General features: G+C 54.6%; 1 long non-coding RNA gene across 4 annotated transcripts in view; it reads right to left on the bottom strand.

The window, feature by feature from the left end:
• Positions 1 to 19,133, bottom strand: part of CD99 — a 36,760-nt gene that overhangs the window by 3,967 nt on the left and 13,660 nt on the right. The window contains exons 2-9 of one of the 4 annotated variants that reach the window (XR_002340896.1): positions 18,013 to 18,045; positions 17,001 to 17,045; positions 15,244 to 15,288; positions 14,088 to 14,150; positions 10,179 to 10,223; positions 7,962 to 8,108; positions 5,590 to 5,703; positions 1,570 to 2,182 (exon numbers count right to left, since the gene is read on the bottom strand). This is a non-coding gene — a long non-coding RNA (CD99 molecule (Xg blood group)). Of the gene's footprint in view, positions 1 to 1,569; positions 2,183 to 5,589; positions 5,704 to 7,961; positions 8,109 to 10,178; positions 10,224 to 14,087; positions 14,151 to 15,243; positions 15,289 to 17,000; positions 17,046 to 18,012; positions 18,046 to 19,133 lie in introns of those variants that run through there. The other 3 variants (XR_002340898.1, XR_002340897.1, XR_002340895.1) reach the window with 3 other exon arrangements.

The raw sequence follows: 19,133 nt of genomic DNA, 5'->3' as shown, positions 1-19,133 counted from the left end.
TGCAGGGCTGGGGACGAGACATAAGCACATATGACACGAAGTGGACTCAGCTCATAGGATCTAGGACAACCGTCTCCCCGTTTTCGAAGCTTTCAGAGGCATCGTCTGAGGTTAGGACCACACGGGGACCCCAACACTGCTCTGAACCCAGGTCCCAGAAACACACAGCGCCGCCCACAGGCAGCGGGTCCTGCCAGCTGTCCCCCTCCCCCAAGCACCAACGGAGACCGCAGTCAGAGACCAAAGCTCTGAGACACAAAAAAAGAGGAAAAAGAGGTGCGTCACCACGCGTGGCACCTGTTCTGCTGGCAGGGAAGTCGCTGGGTGATTGACTGAGGGACATCCTCCAGCTGCTGTGGCAAGAAACCCCAAGGAGGCGTTCGTGTCAGAAGGAGATGACAAGAAAAAAAGAAAAAGAAAAAAGAGAAAGGAAGGAGGGAAGGAAGGAAGGAAGGAAGGAAGGAAGGAAGGAAGGAAGGTAGGAAGGAAGGAAGGAAGGAAGGACGGAAGGAAGGAAGGAAGAAAGAAAGAAAGGAAGGAAGGAAGGAAGGAAGGAAGGAAGGAAGGAAGGAAGGGAAAGAAAGAAAGAAAGAGAGAGAAAGAAAGAAAAAGGAAGGAAGAGATTGAAAGAAAGAAACTGAAAAAAAAAAGAGACGGAAGAAAAGAAAGAGAAAAAGAGAAAAAAGAAAGAATGGAGGCTGGAAGGGAGGGAGGAAGGAGAGAAAAATGAAGTCACTCAGTAAAAGATGCTCAGCCGGGGCTGCGGGCCCCACTGAGCTGAGCTGGAGGCTTGTGCTGAGGGCGACAGAGCCAGGGTCCCAGTGCCCCAGCGCCCGTCCCAACCCCAAGTGCCCTTAAGGGGAGCCTGGGCTGCACTGGGTACCTCGCCCCACCTCCGCCCCCCCAACCCTTACAAGGCCAAGGGCGCCGCCACCCGGGAGCTTCTCTTGCAGGTGAGGAAGCACGAGGCCCGTGAAATGAACCGTAGCAACGGTACGGTGCGGAGGTCTCTAGACTTGGGGACTCGATGTATATACGTGGCAAGCCCTGGGGACCGCGCCTGGCCCCGGGGGTGGGGGCGGGAGGTGGACGACTGACCGGCAGCATCCGATCTGTCCCTTACACTGGGCACGTCTTCCCTGGGACCGAGAGATTCGCCTGACAGCCACCCCCGTGCTCACAGGGACGTTTGAGCAGAAGAACCGTGAAATCGGGGACCCTTCTTTTCATACCCGACGGCCCCCGAAGTGACCCGTGGAGGCTGATCACAGCCACGGGCACGGCTGTCACAGTCGCCTCCCGAGACTCAACCCCCCCCAAGGTCCCCACCCGCCATCGCGTCTCAGGAAGGGGCATTCATTCCCCCGGACCCTCTGCACAAGGTCAGAAGAGGGAAACTCCTCCCAGGAGGAAGCGGGCTGACCTGCAAGAGCCCCTCGGCATTGTCTGGGCTTCTGGGGATGCCGGGGGATGCCAGACTTTGCAAGACCCCTCCCGTCACGACCTGCCACCCACCCTGGAAGCCTAGCATCCCGAGATTTTTAGGTGATTCCTAAAAACGCCAACTACTTTTTTTTTTTGGCCCACGGAGAACTGGGACATTCACAGATTGGAGCAAAAAGGGACCAGAGCAAGAAGAGAGGAGACACTTCATGGAGATGAAGGCTGTGCCACCGGAGGGTTAAACGGGTCCTCGTTAACCCGGGGAGGATCCCAGCCTCTGACCCTGGCGGGCGCTCCTCCCAGGACACTGCAGGGAGGACGGTGGCTGCCCACCCCTGCCCCTCCCTCCTCCCTCTGGACCCCCACCCCACAAGGATGGAGGATGGACCTGGTTCATGCAGGGACGTCCCCCTTGTTTCTGTTAGCTTCTGCTTCTAGAGACCTCTGCCTTTCCCTTCGTTTTTCGCAAGCTACTCGTGCGTGGAAACAGAACGTTCTAAGCGCCTGTGCCTTGGGAAGGGGGAAAGCCACACGGGATGTGAGGACAAAAGCACAGGGGAGGCGAGGGTTGGAATCTGATCCGGGGGAAACTCATCGGCCCCGGCAGCTTTCCTACAGAAAAGGACACACGGCAAGGGTTTTGCCTTCGACTCTGCGTCTCTGTGGACACACACGGATCACAAGGACGCTCCGGCGGCCCGCCCGGGATGCTCGGCTCCTCCCTAGATCTTGGACTCATCTGAAATGGAAGGTCGGAAAGGGAGAATGAAAACGCTCCTGCGCCAGGCACCTGCCCAGGCTCCCGGCGGCGGCAGTGGTGGCGGTGGCAGCAGCAGTGAGCTGTTAGAAAGCCGGTCGGGAGAGAGGCTGGCAGATCAGACGGGAAGGCAGGCTCAGAGTGGACACTGGATTTAAGAGGGGGAAGGAGGTCCAGGGAAAGGGAGGAGGAAGAGAGAGGGAACAGGACAGGACGTGCCACCCCTGCCTCCAGAATCCGCCGCAACCAAGGCCGAGGGAAGCAGCTGGCCATGCCAGGAGCAGCAGCAGGACGCCGACGCTGCCATCCAAGCTGGAAGCCAACCCACAAAAAACCACAAAGACACACATCCAGTGCTCATGCCCCAAATGGCTGGGAAGAAGCCAGCCTCCACAGCTTAGAAGAAAACCAGATAAAATGCCAAGAACCACAACATCCAGCTTTTAGGATAAAGAGACAGAGCTGCCCAACTTCATGGACCGTAGGTGTTTTTTCATACTTTCTCGACAAAACGGAACACGGAGGCCCTCCTAAATAAGTTTATAGCGAGAGTAACTATTTGGGAGTTCCCAGTGTGGCTCCGCAGGTTAGGAACTTGACTAGTATCCATGAGGATGCAGATTCGAGCCCTGGCCTCGCTCAGTGGGTTAAGAATCCAGCATTGTTGGAAGCTGCAGCACAGGTTGCAGACACACCTCGGATCCGGTGTTGCTGTGGCTGTGGTGTAGACCTGCAGCTGCAGCTCCGATTCGACCCCTAGCCTGGGAACCTCCAGATGCTGTGGGAGCGGCCCTAAAAAGACAAAAAAAAAAAAAGAGAGAGAGAGAGAGAGAGAGAGAGAGAGAGAGAGAGAGAGAGAGAAAACCACAAAGAAACCGGACATAAAGTTGCACCTGATGCCACGTCAGTCCAGAAGAGAGACAGCAGGCAGTACGCCAGGGCACCGCATCCAGCCAGACTCTCCAGGAGCATAAACTGAATCCCATTCACGGCCCCGAGTCAGTTCACCAGAAAGCAGGCTTTTGGTTTCTAAACATGTACATGCCCCCAGCTCTACCCGGGGAACTTTTTGTGTTCACGCCCACCTCTGCCCCCTGCGAGAGACAGAACGCTTGAACCCACGACCGAGACCCAGAGGTGCCGTGGGGTCCCATGCACAATGCTTGCTTTCTCCCATTTCTGAACCTCGTTTGCAAATTCTGCACCATGTCCTGGCTGTGAAGGCCCCTGGGCCCTTCCTCAGATGCCCCGTCTTGACACGAGCATGTTCCTACACCCAGCTCACCAGCTCACCGAGACGCTTTGCAATTCCAGAATCCACCCAAAGTGTTTGCAAAAACCTTCGGGTCAGGACGCCCCGAGCCTCCTCGGCCAGCAAGCCTTACTCCTCGCTTAGCGGAGCACCAAGCTCCGGGCGGGAGCATCTTCAGCGAAGGAGGACAATGTGCTTGGAAAGGAAACACAAACGCGTCTCCATGGAAGCTCTTTGCTCCTTCTTAGAGACGCAAGAGAAAAGCATTTTCCTGGCTTCTGTCTCCTGTCCCGGTTCTAACCGCAGACCTTTTACACGCATTTCCTGGAACGGGCTCATCTGTCCGTTCGGGCGCTGCTGGGTGCCTGGCACGCAGCCAGCCGATGGCGCTTTGCTGCGCGTGGCCAGAGGGCAGCTGCCTACTTACGAGCGAGAAATAAGATGAAGTCACTGAGACCCTCCACTTCGAGAAGACTGATTAAAAAATAGAAGCTTATTTTCGGGCTCTGAAGGCAAACACGGTGTAGGACTTTTGCTTTTTTTTTAAATTTTTTTGCATGCCTGCAGCACGTGAGAGCTCCCAGCCCAGGGCTCGAACCCGAGCCACAGGAATGACAACGCTGCATCCTTAACCCCTCAGCCACCAGGGAACTCCAGGACTTTCCACTTTCAGACTCTAAATAGCGTGTGTGCTCCTAAAACTCTGGAAGGATGGGAGATGAAGGGGCAACTCCATCCCTAGGCTGAGACCCTGCCTCCATCTCCACCTATTCAAGGCTTCTTCTGGGAGTTTCTCAGGAGCCCCGGGGAGGGGTCCCTGAGGCAAATGACATCAAGAATGAGACGTTCAAACCCTACAAACCACATCACACCCCAGCCCTCCCTGGTTCTGTAACCGTCAAGGTAAGACCTAGATAGAGGCTTCCTGAGGTGCACGGGCACTAGCTGTGCTCCAAATCGTACGAGTTCCCTTTGCGGCGCAACAGAAACGAATTGGACCTCGTATCTGTGAGGACGCAGGTTCGATCCCTGGCCTCGCTCCGTGCGTTAAGGATCCGACGTTGCCGTGAGCTGTGGTGTAGGTCGCAGATGCAGCTCAGATCCCACGTTGCTGTGGCTGTGCTGCAAGCCAGTGGTTATAGCTCTGATTGGACCCCTAGCCTGGGAACCTCCATATGCCACAGCACAGCCCTAAAAAGACACACACACACAAAATTCCCTGACGTCAGGACAAATCCTAGGTAACTTTGCATTTTAGGAGAAGGTCCCCACAACGGCCAGGACTGGGGTTCTCATCACAGGGCTGGTAACTGGGGCATTCTCCACAGTCCCCTATAAATGACCCCATCCCACCTTCCCGGGGAAGCTGCTGGTACTGGGTTCTGGCAGAAAGGGACTAATTTGCACAGGGTTTGTATTTTAATTCTCTGGGGTGCGGAAGACGATATGGCGGCCCCACGGCCACGGCTCTTCCACGAAGAGGATGAGGGCGGCAGGGAACATGAATCAAGACGGACAAGCTAGGAGTTCCCGTCCTGGCTCATCGGTTAATGAATCTGACTAGCATCCATGAGGACGCAGGTTCGATCTCTACCCTCGCTCCACGGGTTAAGGATCGGCCGTTGCTGTGAGCTGCGGGGTAGGTCGCAGATGCAACTTGGATCTGGTGTTGCTGTGGCTGTGGTGTAGACCGGCAGCTGCTGCTGTGATTCAACCCCTAGCCTGGGAACCTCCATATGCCGCAGGTACGGCCCTAAAAAGCAAAAAAAAAAAAAAAAAAAAGACAAACAAGCTATAAGGTTTGTTCAGCCCTCGCGCTCTGCCAGGCAACCTGGAGAGCCTTGCACACACAGTCTGATCTTTATCAAAATTGGAAAGCATAGCCCACCGTCTCCCCGCTTTATGTAACCCCCCCAAAGGGGCGTCGTTACCACCACACAAGCTCACACAACGAAACGCAGCAAGCCCTGGGACAGAAGCCCCCAGGTCAGACCCCAGGGGTCCGGCGGTGTCAGGCAGCCTCAGCCCCCTCCGCGTGCTCCCTGCCAACCGGCTCCTTCCAGCGCTCGTTCTGAAGAAAGCACAGCTTCCGGGGGGCCGGGCGCCATGGCCAGGAAGCGGGGATGGAAGGACTCACCGTTCTCTTTGAAGCAGAGCTTCTTCTTCTGGTAGGCGATGAAGCTGGAGATGGCACCGGCCACGGCGACGACTACGGCGCCCACGATGCCAGGCACCACCCCGGGGGAGTCGCCTGTGGGAGCAAGCACAGGGCGCCGTGATGGGGGGACAGGTGGCACGCCCGGAGAGCCCACGAGGCAGGGGGCCGGCAGCCCTGCCCAGGGGCAGTGGATGGGGCTGACCGCGGAGATGCCAAAGGGGCCCCCTCCTGAGCCCCCTAGAGTCACACCGAGAAGGATGTTCATTTTGCTCCAGGCGTCGTTTCCGTGCCAATAACCGGCTCCCCACCTCCTCGCCCGCCCAGAGACCAGCTCAGGGCTCCTCCCAGCTCAAAGCAGGCACTCCCGGGCAGGGTGGGAGGTGCCCAGCTGGGACCACTGGGAGGCCGTGAGACCTCAGGCAGTCAGATTCCCAAATCTTCTAAGAAAATCAAAGCCACCGACCTCTTCGGTAAGTCTGTCCATCACAATGCCTTCCCCTGGACGTACTGTGATGGGATTTCCATCCGCTGTCCCCAATCCCCCAATTCCTGCACCTGTCCCACGGTGACAGCCGTTTTCATGGCAGGGCAGGTGCACCAGACATTCTGCCCCAGGCAGAAAACCCAAGGACGATGGGAGGGTTCGTCATACATGTCAGCTTGACTGGCTACGAAATCCCTAGGCATGGAGTTCCCTGGCGGCCCAGGGGTTAAGGACTCGGCATCGTCGCCGCCGTGGATGGTGTCTGATCCCTGACCTGGGAACTTCCGCCTGCCATGGGCATGGCCAAAAAAAAAGAACTGCCCACCCCCATTATTCTGGGTGTGTCCAGGTGGGGGGTCTTCAGAAAAAGCTTAACCTCTGAAGCCATAGGTTGAGTGACGCAGGCTTCCGTACCCAGGCTGGACACACATCGTCCAACCTGTGACAACCTGATGCGATTCTAAGGCACACTTTGCTCTCCATGCAGAGGGGGAACACCCCCTTCCTGCCCTCGGACACGGATGCGCCCGGTCCTGGGGACTCTGGGCTCAGGCTGGATCTAACACCGTTGCTTCTGCTGCTTCTCAGTGTTTAGCACCGAGAGGGACCCACAGCAGCCACTGTGCCAAATCCCTGGTGGGCATGCAGCAGGGCGTGGCACGTCTCAACTTCCATGAGCACGGGAGCCAACTCCTTCTCGTAAATGACTTTCTCTGTATGTCCCTACAGCCGAGTGGTCCTTTCCCTGGAGCACTCGGAGGCACCGGCACGCTCCTTCTTAGGGCCCTTGGGGACAGTGACCGATCTTCAAAGGCAGGCTGCTGCATCGGCGCCCAGCTCTGAGCATTTTAGAGGCAGGCGGTCACCTCGCTGCAGGCGGACCGCATCTTATGACACGGCACGGATGCTGCGTGGTTTGCACATCATCGGTTCGTGGTTCCCGGCCTCGGGCAAGTCCATGGGCGCTGTTTTTCCAGCCGCCCCTGCTCCCTGCTTGTCTCTGCTGCATTTTGGTCATTCTCACCACCCTCCAAGGTTCTGCATCATGATTCTGTTTGCAAAGGTTTCTGTGACACGGGAGCTTCGATGTGCTACTATGACACAGGAAGGCTCAGGGGATGGGGAGCCTTTTGGGGCAGTAAAGAGTTCTGGTGTTTGATTTGGCCATAACCATGGCCTGTGAAAGTTCCGGAGCCTGGGATTGAACCCGCGCCATAGCAGCAATCCAAGCCATTGCAGTGACCATGCAGGATCCTTAATCCACTGAGCCAAAGGGGAACTGCAATGAAGTGCTGGGGTTTTTTTTTTTTTTTTTTTTGTCTCTTTAGGGCAGCACCTGCGGCATATGGAAGTTCCCAGGCTAGGGGTCGAATCAGAGCTGCAGCTGCCGGTCTACACCACAGCTACAGCAATGCCAGATCCAAGTCGCATCTGCAACCTGCACCACAGCTCGCAGATCCTTAACCCACTGAGTGAGGCCAGGGATCGAGCCTGCATCCTCATGGATCCTCGTCAGGTTCCTAACCCGCTCAGCCACAACGGGAGCTCCCTAAAGGGTTTTTTAATGAAAGTATATACATTGCACACGGAACCGACGACAGCCTAGGGTTGGCATCACTTTTAGAGGCCCCTGAAAGGGTGTGTGACTCGCGTGACGGCTGTGGTCTGGGCCCCAACGCACAGCTTCGCCGAGGTCTGCCTGGGTTTCCTCCGGGGCCTCGCCGCCCAGGGACGGAGAACCCTGCTTGGCGCTGGCACCGTTCGGGTGACGCCGCAAGCGCTACATGGCAGGTCATGGCCACGGCGTCCGTCTTTCCGCAACAGCCCAGAGGAGCCACCCAGGACGTGACGAACCAGGCGCACATACCTTGCTCATTGTCGTCATGCCTCTGGCTTCCGCCCCCGCCGCCACCGCCGCCGCCACCGCCACCTCCTGCAACAGAGAACAAGGCCCAGTGACGCATCGTGTTGGGAATGGGAAGCGCACGTGACACCCAGGACCAGCACCTCCGACCTTGGGGTACGAAGGTCATGAACAGAAACGTCGTGGGACTGAGCACGGATTGGGGGTCATTTCCCATGAGGGTGGCCCTGTCCACGGCCGAATGGGGGTGTCCTGGCGAGGTGGACGGTGCCACCTGGCTCGCGCCCATGAACTGAAAACCAGACCCAGCACCGGACTCATCCCTGCCCCCAGGTGGGCTCCGGGAGACCCAGGGAGACCCCTGCTGGCCCGGGGAGCCTGTCCCCAGCACTGGGCTCGCGGAGAAGTCCAGCGAGGGCCTTGGCGCCCACCTGAGAGCTGGAGCCCCCCCTGCCCCCCTGCCACAGCTACAGGTCATCCAAGGCACAACCCTGTGGACCCCTGGTCTTATCATGTTCGCATCGGGAGGTGCAAACACGAGCCCGACCCTGGGTATCGTCTTCACGCATGCTTCCCCCACAGCGAAGGTGCCATCCCACCACCCCGTCTGTTTTTTTTATGGCCACACCTGCAGCCTATGGAGGTTCCCGGGACCAACGACTGAATCTCAGCTGCAGCTGCAGGCCTACAGCGGCGGCCAGCCCCCGATCCTTTAACCCACTGCACTGGACCGGGGATTGAACCTGCACCTCCACAGCGACCCAAGCCACTGCAGTTGGGTTCTTAACCCACTGGGCCACAGCGGGAACTCCCACGGCCTCTGGTTTCCCCGCATGTAAGGGGAAAGGACGCCGGACGTGAAGTGTAAATCTGCACATTTATGATTGCACAGCCCAGGAATTCACCTGGTTTCCCCGCATGTAAGGGGAAAGGACGCCGGACGTGAAGTGTAAATCTGCACATTTATGATTGCACAGCCCAGGAATTCACCCCGGGGACTGTGAACTTGTCCGGGGGGCCTCTGGCCTTGCTGAATGTCAGCCAGTCACTCCGGGTGTCTCATTTTTTTTTTAGGGCCACACCTGCAGCCTATGGAGGTTCCCAGGCTAAGGGTCTCATTGGAGCTGCAGCTGCAGGTCTACACCACAGCCTCAGCAATGCCAGCTCTGAGCCACATCTGCAAACTACCCCAGTTCACGGTGATGCCAGAGCCTTACCCCACGGAGCGAGGCCAGGGATCGAACCTGAGTCCTCATGGATCCCAGTCAGATTCGTTTCCACGGCAGGACGACGGCCGGAACGCCCATCCTGGCGCGTCTTTTCTCGATACTCCCACGGGCCCTACGTGTTACCAGCTATGGAGCCACACTGCCTGCTCTGCTCACAGCGAGGGCTGCATGTGACACGGCCATAGCGCCAGGGGACAGCCCGGTACATCCAGGGCGTAAGCCCACGTGACACTACATGAGACTAGAATCCTGCCTGTTACGCTCCAAGGTGGGGGGAGGCGGGGTCTGGACCTGCCCCTAGAGATGTGGGTTTAAATGAACATCCATGGGGCATTCCCGTTGTGGCTCAGTGGGTTAAGAACCCGCTGAGGAACCACGAGGTTGCGGGTTCGATCCCTGGTCTCGCTCGGTGGGTTAAGGATCTGGTGTTGCCATGTGCTGTGGTGTAGGTCGCAGATGCAGCTCGGATCTGGTGTCTACGAGGCTGTGGTGTAGATTGGTGGCTGCAGCTCCGAGGCAACCCGTACCTGGGAACTTCCCTATACCTCAGGTGCGGCCTTAAAAAGGAAAAAAGAGAGAAGGAAAAATCTGACTTTCCACCTGTCACTAACCCATGAGCATCATTTGGACAAGTCCCTGCCCTCTGTTGACGGCTCAGTTCATTAAATACCATGAAACAGCCACAGCAGGTGGCCCCTGGAGACGCAGGAGAGGCAGTCTTAGGGATGTGGGCGTCATGGACCCGCCCCAGGCCTCCATCACCTGCACAAGGCGGGGCTCACTCCCAGCACCCCAACCTCTGGAGGGGCAGGTCTGACGGTCCACACCCTGGACATACAGCCCAAGGCTGGACCTTCAAAAGAGAGCTCCGAACAGCTGAGGGTGACCGCCCGAGGGAGAAGACTTCCCAGGCTGCCGGGGACTCTGCAGAGCCGGGGGACAGACGCCTGGGGACACGGGAAGGAAGGAGACACACGGAAGGAAAGCTCACCTCCACCTGAATTGCTGTCAACAAGATCAGAATCCGAAAAGCCTCCTGGAAGGAAAAACACAGAGACATCAGTCACATCGGAGCTGTCATCAAGGGAGCTCCGGTCGTGGCTCAGCTGTAACGAACCCGACGAGTCTCCGTGAGGACGCAGGTTCGATCCCTGGCCTCGTTCCCTGGGTTAAGGATCTGGCGTTGCTGGGAGCAGTGGTGTAGGTCACAGACGCGGCTTGGATCTGGCATTGCTGTGGCAGTGGTGTTTGCCGGCAGCTATGGCTCTGAGTCAACCCCTAGCCTGGGAACCTCCGTATACTGTGGGGTGTGACCCTAAAAAGACAAAAGAAAAAAAAAAGAAGAGCAGTCATGAAGGAGGAACAGCAAGGTCCTGCTGTGTAGCACAGGGACCTCTCTCCAGTCTCTTGGGATGGACCAGGACGGAAGAGAACATGAGAAAAAGAACGTACATGGGTGCAGGACTTTGCCATAGCACAGAAATTGGCACACACTGTAAACCAACCATACTTTAATAATAATAAAAAAAGAAGGTGTGGTGCATACACGACAGAATATTACTCAGCCGTCAAAAAGAAGGACACCATGTAATTCGCAGCAACATGGATGCAACTCGAGATTCTCGTACTGAGCGAAGACAGACAGAGAAGGACAAACACCACAGGAGCTCACTTCTATGCGGCATCTAAAATACGGCCCAAATGAACCATCTACAGAACAGAAAGCAGACTCACAGACGCAGAGAACAGACCTGTGGTTGCCAAGGGGGAGGGCGTGGGCTGGATGGGGAGTTTGGGGCTGGTAGATGCAAACTAGGACACTGAGAATGGATGAGCCATGAGGTCCTGCTGTCCAGCACAGGGAACTCGATCTGGTCTCTTGGGATACACCAGGATGGAAGAGAGTATGAGAAAAAGAATGTATGTATGTGTGTAACTGGGTCACTTTGCTGTGCAGCAAAAATGGGCACAGCATTGTATATCGACTATGCTTTAATTTTAAAATTAAATTTAGAAAAATAAACAGACTCATGGACGTAGAGAACAGACGTGTGGTTGCCAAGGGGGAAGGGGGAGGGAGTGGGCTGGACGGGGAGGTCGGGGTCCGTAGATGCCAACTAGAACACGGAGAATGGAGAAGCCATGAGGTCCTGCTGTGCAGCACAGGGAACTCTGTCCAGTCTCTTGGGACAGACCAGGATGGAAGAGCATATGAGAAAGGGAATGGATATATGTTTGAGACTGGGTCACTTTGCTATACAGCAGAAATGGCCACAACATTATAAACCAACTCCACTTTAATTAAAAATTAAAAAAAAACACTGTCAGGAGGGTCTTGGTATCTCCGGGTGCATGAAAACAGATCAAAATGAAAAGCAGCCTTGGGGGAGTTCCCTGGTGGATCAGAAGGTTAAGGATCTGGGATGGTCGCTACGGGGGCTCGGATCACTGCTGTGTTGCGGGTTTGAGCCCTGGACAGGGCATTTCAACAAGCCACGGAAGGGCTTAAAGAAAAACAAAACAAAACAACACAACACAACACAGACCTGGGGGACCCCCACCATGGTACTAGCTGTTCAAATACTCTCGCAGGACGACTGTCCCCTCTCCCTTCAAACTCCTCCTAAAGTTCGCCTTACTGCAAACGCTGCGACTACACCTGGAAAAGACGACACACGGGACATGGAAAGGACGTGGGCCTCCTTTAGAGGCAACTAGATGAAACGGCCTTGGATTAGGACGCATCTGGCATCGAATCACTGCACTCACGGCTATCGCGTCACGCTCCCCACCGTGGCTGTGACATGTTTGCAGGATTCAGGACCTGATGTGTCCGCCTGATGAACGACTCAGGGCAGCGGGGAGTCAGAAAGTGTGAGACGAATGGATATTTCCTTTGATTTATGCTGCTTCTTTTTCGTGTAAGGGCCACACCTGCGGCATATGGAGGTTCCCAGGCGAGGGGTCACATCGGAGCTGTGGCTGCGGGTCTACACCACAGCCACCACCATGCAGGATCTGAGCCCCGTCTGCAACCCACACCACACAGCTCGCGGCAACGCCAGATCCTTAACCCACGGATCGAGGCCAGGAATCGAACCTGCATCCCCATGGATCCTAATCGGGCTGGTTACTGCTGAGCCACGAAGGGAACTCCAACATAATTAGGTTTAAAAATTTTTTAAATGTGATTTCTTTTGGGAAAAGGTGACTCTCTTTAGCAGGAACGCCAAGTGCCTGGTCTGTTCTGTCCAACTAGATGCCATGCCAGGTTTTCTTGCCAAGGCAACGTGACACAAATACAAGCAAAGGGCCAACAAGAGGAAGCAGAAAAAACCTTAAGTCGTCCGGAAATGAAATCCACCGTTTTCTCAGAAAAGCTAAGGAACAAAAAAAACGGTGAACGTGAATGCCTTTCTCACTCAAGGCTCATGAGGAAAACTGCATGAAACGCGTTTCTGTATCCCCGAAATCACCAGAAAAGTGATGCACGCGCAGCGTCGTCCCAGCACAAACACAAACGAGGGAGAAAGTCATTTAGAAACACATTTCGAGAAATAATAAGGAGAAAGGGGCACGCGGAGAGCGGAAGGGAGGAAAAAGCTCCCATTTGCAAAGAAATTGATTTACACTCGGAGCCCATTCAAATGGCAACACAGAGAGGGTTGGATGGTCCCCAAGCGGGGAGACACAGGAAAGAGATTTGCAGTTAAAAGGAACAAAGCACGTGGCCACGAAAAAGCAGGGAACCCACAAAAGCACAAACGGTGTCCTGGAGAACAGAGGGAACGTCATGCTTGTCCAAAAATACTGTCGGGAAAAGGAACGCTGTTAAAACCACTGCTGGAGCAGTTCCCCGTGTGGCTCAGCAGTAATGAACCGGACTAGGCTCCACGAGGATGAGGCTCTGATCCCACACCCTACGCGGTGCATTAAGCATCTGGCGTGGCTGTGGCTCTGGCGTAGGCCAGCAGGTGCAGCTCGGATGCGACCCCTAGCCTTGGAGCTTCCCTGTGCCACAGGGGCAGCCCTGAAAAGACCAAAAATAAAGGAATAAATCGATGTAAAAGGCCACAGAGAAAAACCACGCAAACGATCCCCGTGGCAGGAGAGGAGCATCCTTCTCCTTTTCCTGGGTGACAACTGAAACAAATCCATAAACACACAAAAAAGCCCACTCGACATCTGAACGTGCCGCAGCCATGCGATGCAGAAACCGTGCTCGTGAAACTATGAGACGAGCCTGACATGTGCCAGGAAAGAAGGTACGAAGCCTTTTACAAAACGGCTTGTCCCGTCAGGCACAGAGACCTATATTCAAGGCCCTGTGATAAACCATAATCAAAAACGCTATTTCCACAGAACACTGAAGACGCATAAAACGGAATCACTCTGCTGCACAGCAGAACTTAACAGAACCTTGGAAATCAACGCCAATTTAAAGAAAGCTGAACAGAACAACGTATATCCCCTCTAGCAGAAAAAATCAAAACCTGAAAAAATGTTTTAAAATGAAACATACAAAAAGTTTAACAACAGCTTCTCTAGCGGAAAAGCACAAAAAGCTGGTATTTTTTTTCTCCATACTGATTCTATATGTTTTCACTGGTACTTGTGTAGGTTTTTATGAAAACTCAGGAAGTAAGATCCCCAACCTCAAAATCAAATCGAAACCAGACACGTCTCTGGGGGACACGGTTTCCCACGGCTGGAAACGTGGCATCACAGAAAGTTCGGAGGCAGATCGTGCCCAGTCTGGAAGGGTCTCCCCTCAGCTGACACGGAAACCACTGCAGCTTAGGGTGAGGGCGAGGGCTAGAAGTTAGGGTTAGCGTTAGGCCCAGGGTTTTGAAAAACCTCTGAAAAACACCCAAGGACCCACAGAGGCTGCAGCACTTACCTGAAGAGCCAGGCTGGTTCGGCTTAGGTTTGGGTTTGGGTGGATTGGGTGGTACTGGGTCATCTGTCAAAGAGAAGAAAGGCCATGATGAGCCCTTGGCTGTCAAGAAAACAAAACTTTCCTGCTCTACAGCCCGGGGACCTCTATCCCGTCTCCTGGGAGAGACCACGACGGAAGACAGCATGGGAAAAAGAATGGCTTTCTATGCAGGACGGGGTTCCCGGGCTGTGCCGCAGAAACTGGCACAACACTGGCAATCAACGCTACTCAAAATCCATTAACGGGGGTTGCCAAGGGGGAGGGGGAGGGACCGGGGGGTGGCTGGGGAGCTTGGGGTTCAGAGATGCACACGATTGCCTCTGGAGTGGATGAGCCATGAGATCCTGCTGGGTCACACTGGGAACTCTGTCTAGTCACTTATGACGGAGACTCATCACGGGAGAAAAAAGACTGTGCACAGGTATGTGTAGCTGGGTCACCGTGCTGCACAGTAGGAAAAAAAAATAATGTATTGGGGAAAAAACAATAAAAAAAAAACAAAGATGTATCACCTTTGGCTTAAAAATAAATAAAAAACAAAAACCAAGCCAAAAAAAAAAAAAAAAAAAACCCAAAACATTAAAACAAACAAACCAAGCCAAAAAGAAAACCCCCAAAGAAAACAAAGCATGCACGGATTTACAGATGGTTTAGTTCTGAAAAACCAAGGCATCTCCCTTGTCACGGCAGGGAATTCCTGGACACACAGCCCCCTGTGGGTCTTTCTCCATCACCATCCAGCTGCACTACCGAACTTTGTGTGCTTCCAGGGGAAAACGAAGCGGACCGACCTGCGACAGAGCAGGCGGGAACTGCGTGTGGCATTTCACGGCTCGAGCTGTCTGAGAAATTTCCACAGGGCAGCCACAGACCCTTCAACCCAGGAGGGAAGCCCTTCCGAGGGTGGGGCCTCGAGGGAGCCCCCCAGAGGCCCCGTGCCCATGGGGGCAGCCCCAGCTAGGGTATCCACTGACTCTTCTGTCCCCCCAAAGACTGGGCGAGTTTGAAAACACACGGAGGCGTGGCGCTCCCACGGTGGCTCAAAGATCAGGAATCCGACGAGGATCCGAAACAGAAAACCATAAAACAGAAAAAGGTAAAAGAGGGGCTACTTAACGTTTTCCTCCGCCACCGAGAGCGTCTTCCAAATTGAAGCCATCATCTAAAGGAAAGCAGATGGTTAACAGAAAAGTCGGGAACAAAAGGAACAAAAGAAAAGACAGCCCCAACCACGGAGGAAAGACTCCAGGGCCTGTCCCCTCAAGGCCTTTCCCGATGATCAGCCTGATGGCGGTCTCACCCCCAAACCTAAATTCCCGACCATGCTGACCTCACTCTGCTCTCCGCCGAAAAGGATGAAAGTCAGGACGAAACGCCCCAGCTACAAGGAATTTAGAAATCGCAGCCACCTGGATGGACCCGGAAATTCTCATACTGGAGTTCCCCACGTGGCCCCGTGGGTTAAGAACCCAACGCGTATCCGCAAGGACGTGGGTTCCACCCCTGGCCTCGCTGCGCGGGTTAAGGATCTGGCATTGCGGTGAGCTGCGGTGCAGGTCACAGATGCAGCTCGGATCTGGTGTAGGCTGGCAGCTGTAGCTCCAATGGGACCCCTAGCCTGAGAACCTCCATATGCCAAGGGTGTGGCCCTAAGAAAGAAGGAAGGAAGGAAGGAAAGAAGAGAAAGAAAGAAAGAAAGAAAGAAGGAAGGAAGGAAGGAAGGAAGGAAGGAAGGAAGGAAGGAAGGAAGGAAGGAAAGAAAGAAAGAAAGAAAGAAAGAAAGAAAGAAAGAAAGAAAGAAAGAAAGAAAGAAGGAAAGAAAGAAAAAGAAAGAAAAGAAAGAAAAAGAAAGAGAAAGAAAGAAAAAAGACAGACAAATGAAAAAGAACTCGAATTTTCAAGTTCCAGCTCCACCTCGGAGGCCTGTCTACCCACTTAGTACAAGGTACAAGCCCTCAGAAAACACGAGTGGGACGTACCCAGGGCGCCAGGACGGCAGGAATTCAGGGGCTCCATAAAGACGGACCCAGCCTCCTGAACGGCACCTGCACATGTCAACCTGGCTCACACCTGGGTCTGAACAAGGCTGTGCCTCTACTCCTCCTAAGGTGCCGTCCTGGACCAGAGCTGGCACCTTTTTTTTTTGCAAATCTGCAATAACAGCTATGTGACTTTGGGCATCGATTTGAGTCTGGGGGCCCACCCACCAACGGACCTGACCTTTGGACAACCCCATGATCAGTCTCTGCCTCCTGACTTTGCTCTTTTGCTTTTCAGGGCTGCACCTGCAGCACATGGAGGTTCCCAGGCGAGGGGTCACATCGGAGCTGCAGCTGCCAGTCCACGCCCCAGCTCGTGGCAGCACCAGATCCTTAACCCACTGAGCGAGGCCAGGGATCGAATCCGCATCCTCACGGATACTAGTTGGGTCCTTAACCTGCTGAGCCACAGTGGGAACTCCTCTGCTTCCCGACTGTCATTGGCTGGAAGGATCCCTGGTAGTAACTGGTATGCACATCCCAGCAGCTGAGGTCGGACTTTGCTCATGGGTTATACGAGGGTCCAGCCCCGAAAACTGTCTCTCCCAAGAAACGAATATCCCAAAGCAGGAGCAGACGCTCAGGCTAAGCCCACGCACACCCCCAGAAGCCCACGGCTGAAGTCGCATCATCCATTCTGTTCTCTGACGGCCGCGGCTGCGTGTGGCAGCATCAACCTCACGGTGACACTTCACGTACGAACCAGCCCCCATCCGGAGCCGCTGAATAAGCGGGTGTTGAGAGCTGTCTCCCTCTCCCTCGGCTCAGGGAAAACGGGGCCCCAGGACCTCCATCCCTCGGCTGTGATCCTATGCCGGCTACATCGGCTTCTTACCTGTGTTGGGTTTTCTGGGGGTGGACGTGGGCTTCTTGACATCCTCTGAAGAGAAAAGACATTCCAGTCAGGAAAACGTGTGGCTGGGAAACTGAATCAACACTGGAGACAGTTCCCTTTCTGGGAGTTCCCTAGCGGCTCCGGGGGTTAAGGATCCAGTGTGGCAGTCCCTGATTACAGCTGTGGCTCGGGCTCGATCCTTGGCCAGGAACGTCCACAGGCTCCTGGCACAGCCAAAACCAACACACACACAAAAAAAAAACACTGGAGTTTCCGCTATAGCACAACAGGACCAGCGGCATCTTGGAAGCCCTGGAACGCAGGTTCAAACCTGGCGGGCATGGCGGGTTGGGGTTCCGGCACTGCCACATCGGTGACTTAGGTCTTAACTGTGGCTGGGATCTGATCCCTGGCCCCAGAACGCCACATGCTGCAGGGAGGCCCAAAAGGGGAAAAATAATAGAGAATTCCCTCCACTGCCACCAGCTTTTGGGGAGATGGCTGCACCCACACGTGGGGTTCCAGCTGCTGCACGGAACCCCAGGAGTTCAAATGATCTCCTGCGTTGAAGGCTGGGTTCCCCCCCCCCGCCCCGCCCGATTCCCACCCACCAGGAACCTCAGAAACATGATCTCATTTGGAAGCAGAGTCTTAGCAGATAATGTTGGTTAAGATGCTGTCACGGTGGCTTGGCACGAGGGCCCCTTATCAGAGGGCAACCTGGAAGCCCCGAAGCAGGCCCGGCAGGAAGGGGCCCCAGGAAGGCAGAGGCAGTGTTTGGGGCAAGGCAGCCACCAGCCACAGGGTGGACCCTCCCTCCCCTGCCCCCAGGTCAGCAAGCCCACAGGGGGACCAGCCACCTCCCTCAACGTCTGGCACCCCTGCCTGGCACTTCCAGCCACCTCGGAAGTGCATGAGTCTCGTCATCGGCCTCAGACGGCTTTCACCAGATTAACCAGGATCCAGGAAAAACAGTCACGATATTTTATAAAACGCTTTTCAGAGGACTCACCATCAATAGCATCCGATAAATCAAAGTCTTGGCCTGAAAGGAAAAAAAAAGAAAGAAAAAAAAAAGAATTCAGTGAGCAATACATCAAGTTAAAGTCCATGGGGAAATTAAGAAAATAAATAAATAAATAAATAAAAACACGATTTGGGATTTTGCCATGGTGGTGGTATTTAGCGTCCTTCAAAATGCCGAAGGGGCTGTGTTTTCTCTTCTCCATTGAAATACTGACTTTTTGGACCAGAAAGTAAGAATACCTCCATGGATGCTGTAGCCACCTGAAGATAATAAGTGTTTACAGCATTTCAAACAGTCGGAAACCACGGGGATTCCACACGTGCGTGATTCTACACGAGCAGGTCTTTTAAAATGACTGAGTATCAATTTCTGGACACGACGGAGGAGCATGGGCAGAAAAACCCCTGCATCAGCAACTTCTCTGGAAGCCCACACCCGAAATATACTTCTTGCAGAATCACCAGGCAACCCCGAAAAACATACACTTTGTTTTTAAGCTCCTGGGATCCCCGAGAAGGAGACGCTGCCTTTTCCCCCACTGCGCTTCTGTCCCGTTGCTCTGGTGGGACGGAAACCCTTTGAATAGCTAGTTCTATCCCATGAATGATGGATTGAGCAAAAGCAAAAGATGGCTTGGATCCTCCGGTCAGCAGCCGAAAGGACAGTGACGCCGGGTCAGACAATCGTCGTGCAAGTTAGGAAGCAAAAGGGACACGTCTGACAGCTGAGGAAATGCTGGATGTGGAATGACCCGCCACCATCTCTCAGGCACCTGCAGAAGGCTGGCAGGTGTGCGGTCCCAGGGACTGTTTCACAGACAGGTGTCACCTGTAATTCTCTCTCCTCTGCGTGTGTGTGCATGGGTGTCTGTTTACCATGTGGTTTGAGGTGTATGTGTGGGGTTTTGTGGGTAGGTACGTGGGTGATTTCTACGTGTGTGTTAGTGTAGGCGGCGTGCAGGCTTTGTGTGTGTGTGCATCTGGAGGTGTGTCTGCGTGTCGTCTGGGGAGTATATTCCTAATTCAAAAAGACACAGGCACCCCAATGTTCGCAGCAGCACTCGTCACAATAGCCAAGACAGGGAAGCCACCTAAGTGTCCCTCGAC

This window comes from Sus scrofa, chromosome Y, assembly GCF_000003025.6.
Source record: "Sus scrofa isolate TJ Tabasco breed Duroc chromosome Y, Sscrofa11.1, whole genome shotgun sequence".
Classification (NCBI taxonomy): domain Eukaryota; kingdom Metazoa; phylum Chordata; class Mammalia; order Artiodactyla; family Suidae; genus Sus; species Sus scrofa.
Note: the sequence above shows the minus strand (reverse complement) of the source record. Positions and strands in the feature narration are given on the sequence as shown.